The sequence below is a fragment of the Lissotriton helveticus genome, chromosome 8, assembly GCF_964261635.1.
Source record: "Lissotriton helveticus chromosome 8, aLisHel1.1, whole genome shotgun sequence".
NCBI lineage: Eukaryota > Metazoa > Chordata > Amphibia > Caudata > Salamandridae > Lissotriton > Lissotriton helveticus.
Genome location: NC_136069.1, coordinates 360,448,962 through 360,470,401, shown reverse-complemented (window position 1 = coordinate 360,470,401; position 21,440 = coordinate 360,448,962). Strand labels below are relative to the sequence as shown.

Sequence of the window (21,440 nt, the reverse complement as noted above, 5' to 3'; positions counted from 1 at the left end):
ACAGAAAAACACCCACAAATCACCACAATCCAATGCCATCCAGGATGTTTACATTAAAGAGAGTGAGACCACACTACAGGCACACTCAGTCCATGCACCACTACCCCTGGGCAAAAGGCCACACCAGCAGCCCCAAAGAAACGACAAAAACCACAAAAAACAGCACAATCCCAGCCCATCCATGGCCTCAATGGTGTGTAAATTCAAGAGGACACCCCACAGAAAGACTAGTCCCATGCAACACTCACCACCCCTGGGCAAAGGGCCCCACCAGCAGCCCCAAAAAAACTACAAAAAAAAATAAAATCAGCACCATCCCAGCCCATCCATGGCCTCAATGGTGTTTAAATTCAAGAAGACACTCCACAGAAAGACTAGGCCCATGCAACACTCACCACCCCTGGGCATAATGGATGAAAAGTAGGCAAAATAAGTGCAGGCCTCAGACACTGCCTCTCTTCAAAATGGCCCCTTGCACCCAAAGCACATGTTGCCTGTACCAGCCAGCACTCAAGATGGCCACCACCACCACCCACATGGCCAGTCCACATCAACAGTACACCCCAAAAAAACAGAAAAACAGCCAAAAATCACCACAATCCAATGCCATCCAGGATGTTTACATTAAAGAGAGTGAGACCCCACAGGCACACTCAGTCCATGCATCACTACCCCTTGGCAAAAGGCCACACCAGCAGCCCCCAAAAAACGACCAAAAACACAAAAAACAGCACAATCCCAGCACATCCATGGCCTCAATGGTGTTTACATTCAAGAAGACACCCCTCAGAAAGACTAGGCCCATGCAACACTCACTACCCCTGGGCATAATGGATGAAAAGTAGGCAAAATAAGTGCAGGCCTCAGACACTGCCTCTCTTCAAAATGGCCCCTTGCACCCCAAGCACATGTTGCCTGTACCAGCCAGCACTCAAGATGGCCACCACCACCACCCACATGGCCAGTCCACATCAACAGTACACCCCATAAAAACAGAAAAACAGCCAAAAATCACCACAATCCAATGCCATCCATGATGTTTACATAAAAGAGAGTGAGACCACACCACAGGCACACTCAGTCCATGCACCACCACCCCTGGGCAAAAGGCCACACCAGCAGCCCCCAAAAAACGACAAAAAACAATAAAATAAGCACAATCCCAGCCCATCCATGGCCTCAATGGTGTTTAAATTCAACAAAACAGTTGTATCATGCACCCATAACCAACCCTGGTCCTACTGGATACTGTGGCTACCCACAATATAATTTATTTAATGTTCTGAAAAAGTTCCAAAATTGTAGTTGCAGCAACTGTAATGCCCCAAACAAACTTACTTGTGAAAGTTGATTTCTAATCCAAAAGTGATCCAAAGAAAGTCAAAAAGGCCTCCAATCCAAATATCCAGCAGCACCCACAAAAAGTAATCCTTCCAGCTCCAGATCCAAATGAAAGTGACCAGGAGATGGACAAAGCACTGGGAGGAGCCTGCTGGACAGGAACAGGAAGTTGGAGACTGTGGGGCACTTCCTTCCCTCCCCCCCCCAAAAATGGAGTCCTTGAAAGAAAAAAGCCCATGCAAATGTCAACCTGAGGAGTGATTCTGATAAAAATCATCATTTTCTGAAGGTTTATCCTGTTTGCTGGTGGATTTCTTGTGCAGAATTGCAAAATCTCTATTTCGCGAGTGCGAGATTGTTCCTTTCAGCCGCAACTACGTGTTTGCAATTGCGAACTCTCGCGAGGTGTGCTGTGCAAGGTGGCAAGCCGCGATTACGTATTCGCAGGCGCCAAACTCCCGCGGGATCACGCAGCAAGATCCAAAATGGCGCAGCACTCGCAAAATATGATCGTGAAAAACAACTCGGCAAACGCTTAATGACGGAAAGTGAACACCGTGCACCACGCCGCGCGCCGCAACCAAGCAAAAAATCCGCCGCGAGCGGATTCACGGATTTTCGACAAATTCGCGAGAGTTCGCAGATTGAGAATTTGCCGAAAATCCGAAAAATCCGCGAGCGGAGCGGATTTTACGCCCATGCTTAAACATGACCAAGCGGCTCTGCTCCCTCTCCACCTGGCTATATATAGAGCTCAGTCCTGACCCGCGATTGTGCAGATACAGTGGAATGCACGGTGTGGACGTGGCATGAACTGTGTCACAGAGCGTGGCTGGATGTGATGTATGCCCCTTCGGTCCCCCTGGTTTGGCACCCTGCTTTGCCATTTCTGATGGCGGCATGCCCCTGTGCTTCACTAAGAAAACTACAGCTTACCAAACTGGAAGACATATTCCTGGAGGGAAACTTTATTGAGCCGCACCAGGTGAGGGAGGGGGGAACTGACTACACTACCTGATAGCGCCAGGAGGCTCCTCTCGGAGTGACAGTTTGCGCTTTTTAAACGCCACCTTTCATTTCATTAATTTCATTTTACTAGAAAAGATGACATACTAACCTCTCTGAGGGACACCTATCTCCCCTCCTTCCCAGCTGCCCCACCCACATTCCACACACTTGAGTACTTTCTGAGGAACCCCTCACCACGCAAGCTAGTCACACACTTATACTCTGATATGAAACACATGGCACCCCTGCGCACCCCGCAAGCCGACAGGTGTGGGAGGCCTCGCTTGGCATCTCAATTACGCAGGAGCAGTGGACATTCTGATGTGCACAGGCACAAGCACTTTGCCTGAACTACCCGCTCTATCTCATCCATTCTAAATGTATTCATAGATTGTATAGTACAAGAGTATGGCTACACAAAATGGGACTGAGAGATGATGCAAGCTGCCAGTGATGCGGCTCCCTGACCTTTCTCCACCTAGCCTGGGAATGCCCCAATATTCGGCATTAGTGGGAAACTATTTTTGATGCAATGGATGAGATGCTTGATATGTGCATGGAGCGATCCTCCCTGACTGGGCTGATCGGGTACGTGAAAGACCTTCCAACGGATGGCAGAAAACTTGCCGCCATGCTCCTGTTGCTTGCAAAGCAGCGTGTTGCAATTAATTGAGGGAGGAACCGGGCTCCACAGAGAGAGGACTGGCTCAGGGATGTGGCATTTTGTAGGGAGCAGCTCTCAGCTTATTGGGACCTTCTACCCCCTCAGACATATAGAGATATATAGAGACCGCTGCAATTATATCTGTGATCATGCTCAGAGATTGAGGTGCTTACACATTCCCTTACCTTGGGCAATTAGGAGTAGAAAGGGGCTCAGCCCTGCGTACATGGTATACCACTTTACTAGGGGCTTATAAGTAATTTAAATATGCCATTCAGGTGCAAGACAATTTTAACCTTGTTTTGGAGAATGAGCACAACCACTTAAGCGATGGTTAGTGGTAAAGTGCACAGAATCCTAAAGCCAGCAAAAACACATTCAGAAATATAGGAAAGTGAAAGTAAAAGTGTTTGAGAGAAAACCACACAAAAGCTGACAGGTCTAACACACGTGCCTCACATTGAACGTCTCTGAGCTCATTCAATGTGAACACCGTAGTCAATAACATATTCGTCACATTGTCACAGTCAGTTTTACATGATTCATCTAAATTGAATGAGCGGGACCCAAGAGCACCTTATTTGGCCACCTGGTCAGCATATCAATTTCCAGATTTCTGGATGTGACCATGTTATTGCCTCGCTTGAATGCTTCCCATTTCACAACAGCAGAATCTTTAGGGAACTGCAGTGCTTCAAGGAGATTGAAAATGCGGATCCATTTTTCAGAGGGAACTAGAGGATGTCATGAATCCCATTTGTGTCCATGCCTGTCCAGAATCATGGACCACGTCAAATCCATAAAGTGTAAGTGGTAAATCTCATTTTATTGGCCACAGAACATGCTCTTGTTAGCACAATTAATGTGGCTAATTGTGTTGAGATTAGATTGGATCTGAAATTGTCAAGACTGTTGCAGGTTTCAAAATGTTGCACCGGAGGATGGTAACGTTTTCAGCTGCTACAATCATTTGCTCACACCGAGTTAATTGGCTGCTTGTCAGTTTGAGTAGAAGTCAGCAACTGAATGATCACAATAAGGGTATAACCCGTTACAATCCCTTCCTTCTGCTGGATTCCAGTGCTAAGTGCAGCAACAGTCTTCAAACAATGGGAAGTGCTATGGCCACAGGATCCAGTATGACTGAAAAGTAAGCCACTGGCTGTTTCTCTTCTCCGTGGGTCTGTGTGAACACACGCATTGCCACATATCATGTTTGTGACAAAAAAAAGAAGAAGGCACTCATATAGTCAGGCATTCCTAGGGTTGGTGTGCTATAGAGATTGTTTCTGAGCTCTAGGAATGCTCTCATGCATTCATCATCCCAAAATACTGGATTAGTCACACCATTGTGTGTAAGCCTCTGTGGAGGCTTTGTCACTAGAGAAAGGCTTGCATTCCCCTGACAATAGTCAACCATTCCCAGAAACAATCTTCCTTCTCTTTGTGTAGTGGGTGGTTTAAATATCGGAATTGCAGAGATGTGTTCATTGGACGCCATTCTCAATGCCTAATCAATGTGGTATCCTAAATATATGTCCTCATTCTGACAGTACTGGATTCTACTTGGAGATACCTTATGCCCATTCTCTGCTAGGTGATTTAAAAATAAAGCATACAAAAAAGTGATGGCTGGAACCCTTGAATTAATCTCAGCCACTAGTAATCACTAGGGCCATATGTCAGTCCATGGTAATTTTGCACACCATGCCGCCTCAGTTTGGACCCAGACTTATGCAATTCAGTCATGTTCCAGCTCCAGTGAGAACATTCCAGCCCAAACTGCAAGGACAGGCCGTCGCTAAACCAGAACACAAGCAACCCAGAACCAGTTTTACCCTTGTTAAGGCTCGCTAACCAGGTATAACTTAATTCCATTGTCACTGTGTGCATGGGACCCACATTTGGGCCAACCAGTCCCAGTTAGGGCAACAAACTAAAGTATTAAAAAGTGATAAATAGAATGCTGAATTAATCTCTGTCACTTGTAGTCAGTCGGGCAGCATCCCAGAGCATCGCTATTTTGCACGCCATGAAACCTGTTTGGATCAAGCCATATGCAATTGTATCTAGTTTGCAGCTTTCTTTCATTTTAGATGCCACCAATAGGTTGTCCATACATATCACTTGCTCTGATTTACTGGGTGACTATAAGGTCTCCAGATCTTTCCTCAATATTTGATTAAGTATTGAAGGGCTCTCAGTATATCACGGTGGGCCCCTAAATGAAACAAGGGTTTTTCTCAAAATTTGAAAGCCGAACAAATCGAGCTGTCCTCATGTAGGAGAACCTAATACTTGGCACATGTCAATCAATCAATCAATCACAGACATTTATATAGCGCACTACTTACCCGGAGGGTCTCAAGGCGCTAGGGGAGGGGGGGAGAGCTGCTACTGCTCGAACAGCCAAGTCTTGAGCTTCTTCCTGAAGGAGAGGTGGTCTTGGGTCAGGCGCAGGTCGGTCGGAAGGGAGTTCCAGGTCTTGGCGGCCAGGTGGGAGAAGGACCTTCCTCCCGCTGTCGTTCTCCGTATGCGGGTGGCGAGGGCGTGGCTGGCTGATCGGAGATGTCGTTTGGGAACGTGGAAGTTGATGCGGTTGTTGAGGTAGCTGGGGCCTTGATCGTGTAGGGCTTTGTGTGCGTGGGTAAGGAGGCGGAAGGTGATTCTTTTGTTGACGGGGAGCCAGTGCAGGTCTCTCACATGTCCGGAGATGTGGCTGTGTCATGGGATGTCGAGGATGAGTCTGGCTGAGGCGTTCTGGATCCGCTGGAGTCTCTTCTGGAGCTTGGCGGTGGTTCCGGCGTAGAGGGCGTTGCCGTAGTCCAGTCGGCTGGTGACGAGTGCCTGGGTGACCGTCTTCCTTGTCTCGGTGGGGATCCACCGGAAGATCTTCCGTAGCATGCGCAGGATGATGAAGCATGACGAGAAGACGGCGTTGACTTGTCTGGTCATGGTGAGGGAGGAGTCCAGGATGAAGCCCAGGTTGCGTGCGTGGTCTGTCGGTTTGGGTGCGCTGCCCAGGGCGGGGGGCCACCAGGAGTCCCAGGCGGACGGCGAGGAACCCAGGATGAGGACTTCCGTCTTGTCTGAGTTCAGTTTCAGGCGGCTGGTCGTCATCCACTCGGCTACGTCTTTCATCCCTTCGTGAAGGTTGGCTCTGGCGGCGGCGGCGGGGTCGTTGGTCAGGGAGAGGATCAGCTGGGTGTCGTCGTCGTAGGAGATGATGTTGAGGTTGTGTTGGCGTGCGATGGTTGCGAGGGGGCTCATGTAGACGTTGAAGAGGGTGGGGCTCAGCGATGATCCTTGAGGGACGCCGCAGATGACTTCGGTGGCCTCTGACTTGTACGGTGGTAGGCGGACTCTCTGTGTTCTTCCGTCGAGGAAGGAGATGATCCATTCCAGTGCTCTCTCCTGAATTCCGGCGTTGCTGAGGCGCTGCACTAGGGTGCGGTGGCAGACAGTGTCGAAAGCCGCGGAGAGGTCTAGGAGGATGAGGGCCGCTGTTTCTCCGTTGTCCATCAGGGTTCGGATGTCATCGGTGGCAGCGATGAGGGCGGTCTCGGTGCTGTGGTTTGCTCGGAAGCCAGACTGTGAAGGGTCCAGGGATCCATTCGTCTCGAGGAAGGCGGCCAGCTGCTTGTTGACGGTCTTCTCGATGACTTTGGCTGGGAACGGGAGGAGCGAGATGGGGCGGTAATTCTTGAGTTCGGTGGGGTCCGCCGTAGGTTTCTTTAGTAGGGCGCTGAGTTCGGCGTACTTCCAGCTCTCCGGGAAGGTGGCGGTGTCGAAGGAGGTGTTGATGATGTCTCGCAGGTGGGGTGCGATGACTGCGTCGGCCTTGTTGAAGATGTGGTGAGGGCAGGGGTCGGTCGGAGATCCGGAGTGGATGGAGATCATCATTTGGATGGTGTCTTCGGTGCTGATCGGAGTCCAGGTGCGGAGGGTGGTGGTGGGGGGCGGTGGTTTGGTCGTGGCGTGCGTCGGTTGAGTGCTGAAGCTGTTGTGTATGTCCGCGATCTTGTTGTGGAAGTAGGAGGCGAGGGAGATGCAGCGGTCTTGTGATGGGGTGATGTCGTTGTTTCCGGCGTTGGGGTTGGAGAGCTCTTTCACGATGTTGATGAGTTCCTTGCTGTTGTGTGCGTTGTTGTCCAGTCGATCCTTGAATGCAGTTTTCTTAGTGGCGCGGATGAGTTGGTGGTGCGTTCGGGTGGCAAGCTTGAGGGCGGTCATGTTGTCCGGTGTTGGTTCCCTTCTCCAGGCTTTCTCGAGGGCTCGGCAGTTCTTTTTGGAGCTCTTGAGTTCGTCGGTGAACCAAGGGGCCTTCTTGCTGCCGGGTCTGCTAGGCGGGGTCCTCAGTGGGGCGAGTTCGTCCGCGCAGTTGATGATCCACTTCGTGAGGTTGTCGGCGGCCTGGCTGGGGTTCGCTGAGCTGGCGGGGGGGTGCTGGTTCAGGGAAGCGGCGAGCTGGTCGGCTGTGATCTTGTTCCAGCTTCTTCGAGCAACCGGTTGCTGGTGGTGGTGGATCGTCGTTCTTCTGAAGGTGAAGTGGACGCAGCTGTGGTCCGTCCAGTGGAGTCCAGTGGCGTGGCTGAAGGCGATGTGTTTGCTGGAGGAGAAGATGGCGTCGAGTGTGTGTCCGGCGAGGTGGGTGGGGGTGGATACCAGCTGCTTGAGTCCGAGGTTGGCGAGGTTGTCGAGCAGGGTGATGGTGTTGCGGTCGTTGTTGTTCTCCAGGTGGAAGTTGATATCCCCCAAGAGGATGTAGTCGGCGGAGGGGAGGGCATGCGGGCTGATGAAGTCGGTGATGTCCTCGCTGAATTGTGTGCGTGGTCCCGGGGGGCGGTAGATCAGGGTGCCTCTGAGGGTGGTCCTGGGTCGGTGTGGATTTGGAAGTGTAGGTGTTCGGCGGTTTTCAGGGTGTCGTCGGTGTTGGTCGTGATGTGGATGGTGTCCCTGTGGATGATGGCGATGCCTCCTCCAGTCTGGTTGACGCGATCTCTCCGGGTGATCTTGTAGCCCTCTGGGATTGCGATGGCGATGTCGGCGCTGAGGAGTCGTTCATCCAGGTTTCCGTGAGGAAGGCGACGTCAGGAGCTGTGGTGTCGAGGAGGTTCCAGAGTTCAATGGCGTGCCTGTGTACGGAGCGGGTGTTGATCAAGATGCACTTCAGGTGGCTGTTGCTGGTGATTGGCTTGGAGGGTGCTGGTGTGGGGCAGGTCCGGGTGCAGGTGAACTTGCAGGCGTTGCAGCTGAAGGGTCCGTGGGTGTGCTTCGGGGTGGCTTGGTAGCATCCAGGGATTCCGTCGGTGTTGAGTGCGATGAGTGTTGCGGCGTCGTAGGACAGTCGGGTCGACTTCGTCGAGGGGGGCCAGGGGTCCTGGCCCTGGGCGCGGTCCAGGCGCGGACGGGCGCAGACGGGCTTACCTTTGGCGCGCCTTCGGCGCACAATCGGCGCGCCCGCTGCGCGTGACCGCTGCGCGTTCGCATGGTCGCCATATATGGCGAAGTGCGAGGGAGGGCGGAGCAGCTGGGAGGCGGGAGCGGGGAGGGTATAGAAGGAAAAAAGGGGCGGGGTTAGCGGCGGTGGCGGGAAGCGGGGAGCGGGGAGGGAAGACAGGGGCAACCAAAAAACAGGCAAACAGGCACTAAAGGAAGACAAAATGACAATTCAAAACAAAAATACAGGGGTACAAGGCAAGATAGCAGGTCAGGCGGGCACAGACCATGCCGCTCGATGGCAGGGGGCGTGGTCACGCGGCGGCAGCCGGAGCAGCGAGGCAGGCAGGCGGAGAGGCACACGCAGCGGCTGGTGGCCGTGCGGCGCGGGGGGTGTCCTAAACTAGGTCACACTTACCTGCGTCGCACGGTCGCCATATATGGCCAAGTGCGAGGGAGGGCGGAGCAGCTGGGAGGCGGGAGCGGGGAGGGTACAGAAGGAAAAAAGGGGCGGGGTTAGCGGCGGTGGCGGGAAGCGGGGAGCGGGGAGGGAAGACAGGGGCAACCAAAAAACAGGCAAACAGGCACTAAAGGAAGACAAAATGACAATTCTAAACAAAAATACAGGGGTACAAGGCAAGATAGCAGGTCAGGCGGGCACAGACCACGCCGCTCGATGGCAGGGGGCGTGGTCACGCGGCGGCAGCCGGAGCAGCGAGGCAGGCAGGCGGAGAGGCACACGCAGCGGCTGGTGGCCGTGCGGCACGGGGGGAATGTCTATGATTGTGAATCATTCTGCATGTGATGAAATCTGAAAAAGGATTATAGCAGCATTCGGTACTACAGAACAAAGATGGATTACACTTTGATTAACTTTTCTCAGGTCCTGTACTATTCCTTCATTTTTATTTGCTTTTTTGAAAGACCCATGATTGGCAATCTACAAGGACTGCCTGGAACTTTTTTTAAAATACTTTGGTCTATCATCTGCTCAGTAACAGGAGAAATTCCTCCAATGCATCTATGGTAAGATTATACTGGAATGTTCTGGGATAAACTGCATCTGAGTTTATCTTTATTGTCACTCTTTTTATCAATCCAATATCCTTACCCGTAAAATCGAAAACTTCCTCTTTCAGTGTGAGATTTAAATGTGATGATACATAATGAGGATTTGTAAAGTGCTCAAATACCAATGAGGTATTTTGGCACTAGCTGAGTGGCAACCAGGATAAAGCAACACAAATGGAAAACCAGTTAGCAAGAAGTAAAAAGACATGGTGTACCTCCTTCAGGAGGTAAGTCTTCCTTTGACAAAAGTGGGAACAAATAGACTTCTGACTTTTGCATTTTTATTTTAAAGTCAGCATCTGAATCAGGAGTCTGATTTACTACTCCATATGTTGTACAGAAAAATATGCTAATGATTTTGCACAAAAGGTCGCTCACTTTCCAGAACGCTAACAGGACTTGTGTCACAAAATATGAGCTTGTGGGTATCTTTCCAGAACGCTAACAGGACTTGTGTCACAAAATATGAGCTTGTGGGTATCTTCAGTAGGGCCAATCTTTACAGGGGTATTTGCTGAAACTTGATTTGAAATCTGTTTATTAACAATACCTACAACTTGTATTTCTGTTCCTGAGCGGGGTAGGTTTGGAACCTCCATCGGATGAACAATAGATTGGGTAGCCCCTTTATTGATCAGAAATGATACTGGATGGCCATTCTCCTCACCATCCACATATGGTCAAATCTGGTCTACATCTAGGACTGCTCAAAGTATGTACTCCTCCTCTCCTATTAGGTACCATCATTGTGACTGATTAGGGCCAAGTCAAATGGAACTTTCAGTAGCTGCGAAAAACTGGGGAAAACTGTCATCAATTATCAACGGTTTCTGCTGAAATCTGGGAGCCGGCTGAAATGCTGTATATGAAATCCCTTGTTTCACATATGTTGCTGCACCTTTGGGGCTTGTGGCAAGTTTGTATGATTCGCTCTTTGATTTTGCATGTTCTGCACTGAGGTCAGTTGGGCTGGGGCTACTGACTGCATCACCCCACTCTGAGACATCACACTCTGAGAACCTATCTGAGCATCATTCTGGACTCTGTCTGGTAGTATTCAGTCTACATTTTCACGCATGCGGCACTCCTTTTTAGGGCACGAATGCTCACATTTGCATTCAAGTGCTCAATAAAACGTCTGCCTCCTTGAGGAATGAAATTCCCTGTAGTCTGTAGATGCATACTGAACATCACCTTGGATACCAACTCCCTGCATAACCATGTGCGTATTTGATATGAAATCCAAACCCAAGACTACCATGGAAGAACTCCTCTGCCCACTTCTCTGTGCCAACTTTGTCTGTGCCACACCATGTACCCCTCCTTAATCTTTCAATGCTTGGCTTTTTGAGTATCGCTGAAGTACTTTGCAATCCTCAGAATCTTGTCTCTTGACTTTGTCTGCTAACACATTACATTCTACTGTATCTGAGAATTAAGTACCGGGTGCAACATAATCACAAATGCTGAAGATAAACCACTAAGGCCTCCAAGGGCCGGATGTTCTATTTTGTGTGTTCAGTCTGTAAATCTGCATCAGTATCGCATAATAATTATTCCCCTCATAATTTTGAACCAATCCACCTTTTTCTGTGGAACGTTCAGTTTATAATGGTTAATTACATCTCTATATTTGGTCATAGAATCAAGAGATAGAGTATTTTGGGCTAATCCAGTGTGTCCCTGTGTGGGCGAGTTCATGACTGCCTTGCACTGCATCCGCAAATCCCTTAGTACTTAGGTTTCTTTTAACTTCTCATTGATCATAACTATTCAGAAATGTTAATTCAAATTTTTGTTTCATATATATATATTTTGAGCAAGGTCTTAGTAAAGACTGAAACGCGTAGAGTTGCTGCTGGCTGAGCTGTAATGAATTAAAGGAAATCTAACCACTGATTGGGAGTTGATCGTTGTTGTATATACCCTACCTGGAGTGCACAAGCAAAATCTCTGCGGAGAAACAGGAATGCAATTTGGAACGGCTGGGCCCTGCCGTAGCTCGCTTTGCACCGTCGAAAGAGCGCCCAACTCAGCCTGAAATCGGGCTGCAGGAGAAAGGATATATTTATATATATATATATATATATATATATATATATATATATATATATATATATATATATATATATATATATATATATATATATATATATATATAAATATTATATTCCTTGGCAAATTATTCTAATAATTTCTTATGCGCCTCATGAGCTTGTCTAACAGCTTCTTTGCTCAGATATCTCAATTCTTGCTCAATGTCAGTGTTTGATGTCTCTGGACCAATTGTACCCTTCAAAATCTCTATGAATTCTAATCATAATTTTAATGCATCTATTTATTTAGAGCTGGTTCTCTTCAGGGAGGCAGTGATTCTATGTCTACAAAGGCAGTGACTGCAGGTGCAACAGTCACACTAGTAGATTCATCTGATACGGGGGAGATATTTTTTCTGAGGGAGCAGCTGACCGGAGTCTTTATTCGACTGTGCTCTATTTTGTGAGCAGCAGGATCACATGCACTCAGTGCTTCGAACTGAGTGGGTCTAGATTGGGCTTCGATTTAATGCATTTCAGATCTCAAGTGTCCAGAGTTTCTCACTTTAAAGTGACCAATCAGGCGAAATTGCATGTTCTTGTCATCAGATGTTATCTTATTATATTCTTTAATCCACAAGCAAGAGTGAAACCCCTTATTGAGTGCCATATCCGAGACAAGCAGTCCTTCGAGTGCTATTTTCTATCTCTTAAAACAATATGAGGAGACTTAGAGCCTGATTTAGATCTTGGCAGGTCTCCCGACGTCCTTCAGTGGCAGTGTTTACAAGTACTCCGTGAGGGTACGGTATTCCCGCCCACCATATTTAGAGATTGGCTTAGTGATCCTCCATATGCGTTTACAGACTGTTTTTAGATAAGCTGCTCACCTCCTTCAACAAAGCAGACTCCTCTGCTAGCTAACATTATTCTATCACCATCAGGGGGGCGGGATTGCACAGAGACAATTTAGATTTCACAGTTTTGCTTGCGCTGTCCTAGTGGCATTTTCGTGAAGGAGGGACTCTGTCGTGGGAGGCGTTCAACATCGTACTATTCCTGTGACTTTCGATTGGATGCTAGCATCACACACGATGCTTTTTTGCAAATCATTGTCATTATCATCACCTATAGGCCCAGAGGACTGGTGGTGGTTTTGAAAGGCCTCCCTTACCACTATATCCCTGGGAGGAGAAGGTCTTGCAGATTTTACATTCTGAAGCTTTGACAGGAATCCCTTGTGGAGTGGATACTGTCACTAAACCCAGTCTCCTGCCCCAACCCCATTCACACTCACTTATTTGCAGGTACCCACTCCAACACATCCACATGGACATAAACACACAAAGAAAACCAGAAAACACACAAACAGCATACACACACTATTGAAACTACACCCACAAGAATCACAAGCACAACACCCACAACCACAACAGCCACACCAACCACCACAACAACACACTCATCACAACAAACACACTTAAACACAAAAGCACACGACACACAAAACAAGACCAACCAAAAGCAAAACGCACACTCTCACCAGAATATCAAACACCAGCCAAAAACACACATCCAAACATACACAACAAACACCAGACATATATGCAACTGCCAAACATTCAGACACAAGCACATCAACCACTTCAGCTCCCATGACCTCCAAAAGCCACTCCTCTACCACCCCTCCTACCCTTATTCAATTTTTTCTTATTTGTTTAATTGTAAAAAGTACATGAGAGAATTATTCCAATAATTATTAAATAATTGTCATTTTACAATCTTATTTTCAAAAGTATTAATACAGGCGTGCTTATTTTTATTTAATAAGTTAAAATATAAACACATATGCATTCTGCCTTAGAAAAAATAGTTTGTAAGAGCAATTTCAAAATGCCAGAGCAAATGTAAACAGAAAATACAAAAGAAAACAAGTAAAAATAGTAGCTTAACTTTGCAACGGGCGGAGTTGATTTGCTTCGTAGTCCAGTAACAGCAGCAAAAGGAGGACTTGGACAGTTGGGTTCATGATGGAAACAGAGGTGGAAAAAAGAAAAAAGGTAAATTTCTACCTTATATCCCTTAGAAACCATCAACTCAGGTTTGGAGGTTCACCCGCCACAGTTTCGTCAACGGAAAGGCACATCATATTTGGCCCCGCAGAAATATTGGTTGGACTTCCTCTGACAGCCATTTTTCCCTATGACGCCATTGATGCAGGAGGAAAATTCTGGCAGAGACGATTGGACTCGGACAGACTATTGGCCATAGTCACACCAGCGTCTAAATTGAGCGGGCGGACCGGCAAGTGGCCGGACGGATTTACTGGCACAAAACTGACGCCAGGACCAAATCCACCAAGATCCAAATCAGGCCCTTAGTAACCGAAACTCCAATTTTCCTTCGAAAATTTCACTCATCCACACAAGATGATGATATCAACAACAATAACACACCAATCTCAATGCAGCATGCAATGTTAACTAGCTAATCCTAGTGCAACACCTGATGATGCAACCAACCAATCACCGTGTGAATCACCACCACATGATCAAACAATTGCAGCGCATCCAGTTCAAAGATTAATCGATCACAGTGCTGCTCTGGAAGCAACCACCCAATCTCAGTGCGACATCCAATGATGCAGCCACTAACAGCAGTGTGGAACACAGCACAGGAGCTATGCAATATTATTCATAACAAATAATAATCTTTGCCTTTTTTTTATCTAAATGGGAAACTGAACATTCACAATTGCTTCACAGAAAGGGAGCAGTATGGATGCAGCTCTATTAGTCTCACTAAGCAATTCCAAAGTCATGGAGAACCCACCTTTGATTAATGCAGCTACTACTATGCACCAACAAATAACAGACACCTTGCCAAATTCATATGCATTCACAACTTGACATTTGGTAGATCCCTATCATGGTGTGAATGTTGTGCCTCACAATACATACCTCATCTTAGCAGACAGATACCAACAGTTGGTTTACATCTCGGGATCGTGATTTTTTTTCTTCATATATCTTTGATCAAATCCAATAATTAGACCTTAAACCTTGACAATTAGCACTTACATGGCAAAAAATGCAGCCAAGAAACATGAGTGAGCACTGATAATGTCATAATAGACCCAAAGCACTCTTGAACACAACTTGGACATCGCATACTTGCAACTCACAAATAAGACAAAAAGCATCAAGTTCACAATTTCAAGAAAATAACATATGAATGGCAATAAGCACATGCAATATATACAATTGAACACCTGAAATTCTCCCTGCACACACACACACATAGCTTTCTCAAAAACAATGACTCACAATTCACGATTCAAAAATTTGACAAAAACATCAAAATCACAATAACCAAAGCCCCTACTAACTGATAAATCAAAGCTGTATAAACATAGCACTCACAACCAGCATACATTTCTCATCGACATTGATAACCCAAACTACAATTCTCACAGTGCACCACACAAAATGTAAAATAAAATGGGCCTCATTTATGAAAAGTGATGCAACACTGCATGAAAACAGCGATGTGTCACTTTTCATTGCGCCCTCCTTGCGACATGCTGAATGCTTCATATTTACAGTATGACGCATCATGACGCAAGGAGTTACAGATATGCCACATTTCTGGCGTATCTGTAGTCCCATTTCAAATGTGCCTGCATCAGTCGTACACCTGCTGTGAGGCAGGCGTAAGATATTGACGCATTTGCATCATAGAAGTGACGCAGTGAAATGCCATGGATTTCACGCCTCACTTCTACAAGGCTTACTTGCATCAGAACGCCCACCCTGTATACATTATACCTGGCGCAGGTATAATGTGGCGCAGGGGTTTACAAAGTGACCCATCTACCTAGATGAGTCACTTTGTAAATATGACATAACATGACGCATTTTTTACCCTGCTGGTGCGTCACAAACAGTGACGCACCAGCGGCGCAAAAGTGACGCAAGGGCTCATAAATAAGTCCCAATGTTTTCAATTGCATTGTCTATCAAGGTGCTCACCCTATTTATACTCACCTCCACAAATTGTGTATCAGCCTCAGGAACACTGAAACACTGCATTAATCCACATGAAACCATAGGAATTCAGGAGTGTAGAAGGATTCAGAGTCAATTTAGTTTTGAGAGTTAAGCATAAATGTCTTTCCAAATCCATTTAACCTATCCAGATCCAGCTGTACCCATACAAGTCCAGTTTGTAAACATCTTCTGCTACCAGAAAACTGTTGTAGAGCTTTTTCCTTGTTTTCAATCTGATGGGCTGATGATGAAATGTAAGAAGTGTTAATCCCCTATGGATTCTGTTGCTATACAATTGGACTTGGTCAACATGTAAATTCAATATCATATAAAATGTCAGAATTCAATGTAAAGTGCAACAGTCCCAACATCCCACCCAAATAGGTTAAAGGAAGAACAAAACAGTTTAAAATCACATTTGTCAGCACTGTCCCACGGATTGAAATAATGTAGTTCCTATCCCCAGTGCTCCTTTGACACTTTATAGTACAAAAGTGGTTACAGTCAAGATTAACATCTCATCCGAATCACACTGTAGTCCCAATAGGTGAGACCTTTGAAAATATTCACTTTTGACAGAACGACATTTTTTTTTTGTTGCAGTTTTATATAGCGCGAACTAGACCCGAACCGAATCAGGTATCAGAGCGCTTTACACATTTTTCCAGATACGTTACATGAGGACACACTTTCATTTCAGGTACGGGGAGATTTAGTGATTTGCTTCACAGGAGGTTTTGGCGTCGTTACCGAGACTCGAACCCGGTTCCTCCAGGTCCGAGGTCGAGCGCCCTAGCCGTTAGGCCAACTCCTCTCCCCATTGTTTTCAAAACATTGCCAACAGAATATCTTATATACCTGAACGTACAGTGTGAAAAAGTCAGAAAAATGAATGTCTGCAAGAATAAGATGGTGACAGGCTGCAACAACCATGTTGAAATCCAGGCCTACTTTATCAATGTTTGTTATGTGTTAATTCCATTGTGTTAACACAAGTAACGATTTTTTATTAAAGCCGCTACACCATGTGGAAAAAGAAGCCCATAATAATGTATGCTCTTCCAAGACAAGTCAGTTCCGCCAACTTGTTCTTTACCAATAATTATGGCTCAAATTCCATCTCTATAAATTCTCCATGAAACAAGAATACAAAACAAATCCCCTACTCTCAAGGACTTCGCAAACAGTTAGGGTGTAGTTAAAACCCACTGTAATTTGAACAGGCAAAATGGTGTCACTCATGATACATTACATTGCAATTAACAAATGCTTGTGCTATGGGCTGCTTCAAAATCGTACTGACACTTGCAAAAAAACAAAGTGACTAAAGAGGGCTGGCACATTTCCCCACGGAAAGTATAATTTCCTGGGGATGTATGTAACAGATAATTAACAACCCAACAAACCAATGGCAAAAGAAGAATGGCCAAAGTAAGGACAGGATTAATTAATTTTTATGATTACAACAAGCTGGGGAGACAGCTGTGTATAGGTGTGACCTCAAAGTTACATAATTAACAAACATTTTCAATGCAATAGGTCTCACATTTGCAAGAGTTAGAGCTATTGGCATTGTAAATGACAATGTTTTTTACCAATGTGTTTTGGTTTGGAGTTGACATGTGGTGTGGCATGGAATTATGTGATTAGGACTGGTACTGTGTGACATGGAATAAGGTGGTGTGAAGTATAATTATGTGGTTTGGTGAATAGATAGAGTGAGAGATGCAGAGAATAGGTAGAAAGGAAGATAGAGAGGGATAGGTAGTTTGTGCACTGAGGGCCCGATTCTGATGCAGTTAGGAAACCTTCTTGATCAAATCGGTTTGAAAATGGTTTCAAACCGACTTGGATCGGGAGAGTCGACCGACCGAGTATGATGCATTTGGATGCTTCCAAATACGATATGGTTGGACTTCCATTGCCTTCTATGAGGGCCTATTTTCCTAACCTCATATTAATCTGGGCATGGGTTGAGAAGACACTTTCCCGATCCAATTCAGAAGGAGCAAATGTCGTTAGGAGGCCTTCCTAACTGCATCGTAATCGGGCCCTAGGTGGGAATGCTATCCTAACCGCATCGGAATCAGGCCCAAAGTGGTGAACAAACTTCATAAAGAGAAGCAGAAACAGTGTGTAAGAAAGAGAGAAAGAAGAGGAGAACAGGTGGCAGGCGCATAAAGGGGGAGCGCCTGTGTATGCAGAAGACACCCAAAGAAGAGGAGGAGAGAGTGGGTTTGAGGAACGGAAACCTTGAAAAGGCACATGGAAAGAAACTATACTCGAAGACCTAAAGTTATACATATGAGAGGCAGGAAGAAAGCGAGAGAGGGGTGAGAGAGTAAGAGACAGGGACAAGTGGAAGAGGCACCCAGGGGTGAAGGATGGCAAGAGGTGGGCCAGTTAACAGCGCAAGGAGGTATAGGAAGGAAGCATGTGTGAGTAGGCAGTATCTTAGAGAGGAGATGGGGTGTGAGGGAGGGATGAAAGGGGCATTGGTTGTTTGGGGGAGAGATGATAGGGTTGATGAAAGTGTGAGGAAGAGATGGGTTGTATTGGGATTGTTTGCTATGGAATTGTTTAGTGCGGAGTTGTGTAGTGAAAATATATGGTATGGTGTGCTGTGGAATTATGTGGACAGTAATTAAATGGTATTAAGTATACTGGAATTATGTAGAGTGAGATTGTGTTATATGGAGTTAATTGTGCAGCTTGGCATTGTGTGATGTGGAGTTGAATGAGTGCTGTTAATTTTGTGGCATGATGTGGAAATATGTGGTGTGGATTGGAGGTATGTGGTGTGTTGTGGAGTTGTGTTGTGGAGTTGAATTATGTTGTTTGGTGTGGAATTATGTGGTGTGTATTGGAACTATGTGGAGTTGAATTGTGTGGCCTGGAACTGTGTGGCATTGAGTGAAATTATGCTTAGTGAAATTATGTTTCATAGTGTGGAATGCATTTATGTTGATTGGTGGGTTGTGGATTAGTGTGCATTATTTATTTGGGGTGTACTTAGGTTGTATTGAGTAGAGTGTAATTATGTGGCACTGAGTGGTATTATGTGGATTGTAATTATGGTGTGTGGTGTAGACTTGTGTGGCACTGAATTGTGTGGTTTTGTGTTGAATTATGTGGGATGGTTTGGAGTGGTATTATGTGGCTTGGTGTGGAGTAGTATTATATGGTATGGATTTATGTGGCATGTTGCAAAGGTGAATTTGCTTTGTGCAATGACAATATATCTCACATTTGCAAGAGTTAGAACTGTTGGCATTGTAAATGATAATGTTTTTTACCCATATGTGGAGTGCAATTATGTGGTTGTTAGGCAAGGAAATGTGCAGTGTCAAGTGGATGTGTATTGTGGAATTATGTGGATAATAATTGTGTGGTTTTGAATGTAGTGGAATTATGTGGAGGGGGATTGTGTGTTGGAAAGACTTAAAGGGCTGGGGCAGTGTTAGTGGAACGGCTGGATGTCTAATGCATACACATCATTTTGATTAAACTGATATCTTGATGTTAGAGTACAGTTTTTCAACATGGAATGGAATGCTGAACTTTCATTGCAAAATTGCCACAAAAATTGTCTGCAAATATTTAGTCAAGAAATAAGATTTGAATACTGCATGGTGGAATAGGTATCAGTGTTTTATTATGAAGAAGTTCGATCAGCTATATCCATTTATGTGTTCAATCTATTATTGATGTGTTGTATCCTCATGTAATGCAATTGGTGCTATGTAAAGCGCTCTGATACCCTTTGGGTCAAGTTCGTGCTATATAAAACTCTGTCAAAAAAACTGTGATGTCTTTTTAACGGTCGTCAGTGAAAATCAGACAGAAGATCCTCAGGCGGTTGTTATTAACCTAAGGACTCGAAAGAGTAATCATGAGCTCATCTCTCTCCTACAATCATGTTCTGTTCTTCTCGGAGGAGTAATAGGTAAGGATTAAACTATGTAATGATACAGTTGCTGTATAAGCATAAACGTCTTAAGGTAAAGCAATCTTAGGAAACATAGTGCAAGCCAATTGACATTTAACAGCAATTTTCATAGCTAATCCGCAATCTGAAAAGGTACAGACATTTTGCATTATCGTTATCAGTAACCGTGGAAGAAAGTCTGCAAAACTGCTTATCATGGGGTTCCCATTAGTCTGTGCGAGTGTTATTAACATACAGGTGCATCTCAAGTGGGAGAGGGTCAATCGCTGCTCTTGGCCTAACAGTGGAGCCATCTTAAAATTCAGAGAGATCAATTCAACAGAGCAGACAAAGGTCCCTTCTGGAATTAGTAATTTTAGTAGAGTTTAGCTGGGCAGTAAAAGCTCCATCTTGCAAACTTCTGAAGATAAAACGTTGACAAATTAACGTTTTTGTTTCTACAATTGTGTTTCGTTTAACAGTTTTACGTATACCTGTTTTGACGTTATTATAATACATAAAAATATGAAGAAGATGAGTAATAGAAACAAATTAATAATTTTGGGAAATGATGTTTGCAGACAATTGCTTTCAATGTAACTTGTTTGAGATGCAGCGAGCTGCAAGGCAGATTTTGACGTGCTGGCTCTTAAAGCCTACCAGCTGTAAATACACGTGTGCACTGAAACGTTGTACGTTTTCTGTCAGTGCTTACTTGAGTGTTCAAGTCTTTCAAAAATACACTTTTAACAAAGCTTAAGAACAGTAGTTAGGCACAGATCATTAATCATCCTCTTCTCAAATATTTTTGGGGTATTTCTTTTGTTCCCATCAACGTTTTAGAAGAAATATGGAAATCCAGTCAATGATGAAAGCAGATATTTGTGATGCTGCAGTCTAGTGTTGTACATGTGATGTCAGGCACCCACGTGACCCCGAGGTGCCTGACGGGATTGTGCGCTGCATCGCGCCAGTATGAACCTGTACACAGCGGAGAATGGACGCACTTACCCCTCTGCAATACATAAGCTTCACAAATCACCACGGTGTCAGCGCTTATGTCAAAGGAGATTAGACACCATAAACTGGTGACAAGCGGACTCAAACCCGCTGTTCCAGCCGCCACCAGATCCTCCTTTTCCGCCCCGCACTCACGGATTACCGCGCACTGTTGGCGCAGCCTTCACGAGAGGGGAAGTATCATCCCGCATTGGCCACACGGATCTCTACAGACACGCCTTTGATCTCTGCAGGCAGCTCCATGGCCTTCAAGAGCACGGTAAGACGCCAGCGCTCAGCTGATGAATGCAAGTGACACGCCAGGGAGCCAGGCACAATTACTCTGTCACAGCACCCCAGACAGCAGCAAGCTACCAAACAGACCACGGCCCCACCACGCTGGCCATAGTGCCCTGGAACCTGCCATCCTGTCAGCAAAGTAGCTGGTGTCCACGCCTAGGGAGTCCACCATCGGGCAGGTGTGCCTAACCCATCGCAATGTGTGCCCAGACTTTCTCCCTCACGAATCCGGTGCCGTTCCTCCAGAAACTTGGGGAACCGGCAATGAAGTGGGCTGACTGGAAGGGGTACTTTCTGAATTACTTGTCAGCGTTGGAGGATGAAGGGAAGGAGGAGTTCTGCAGCAAACACAGGAAGAAAATTCTACTGCACAACCTAGGACCCAAAGGGTTGCACGTTTATGAAAACATAGTAAAGAAATCGAGAGCCACGACCGAGGTAGATGTGTTCCAACACGTGTTGGAGCACTTAGACAACCACTACCAGCCAGTAATCTGTACAGCCACTGATAGGTGCACTTTCTTCCAGCGGAAACAAAATGAGACTGAAACGGTGGACGATTACGTGGCTGCACTCAAGTAATTAGCGATAAACTGCAAATTTGG

General features: G+C 45.9%; 1 non-coding gene across 1 annotated transcript; it reads right to left on the bottom strand.

Annotated features, from left to right (window-relative positions):
- Positions 1-19,443: 19,443 nt before the first annotated feature.
- LOC144774629 (U8 small nucleolar RNA) lies at positions 19,444-19,577 on the bottom strand. The gene has a single exon (XR_013600399.1). It is a non-coding gene; the product is annotated as a U8 small nucleolar RNA (small nucleolar RNA).
- Between the last annotated feature and the right edge of the window lie 1,863 nt (positions 19,578-21,440).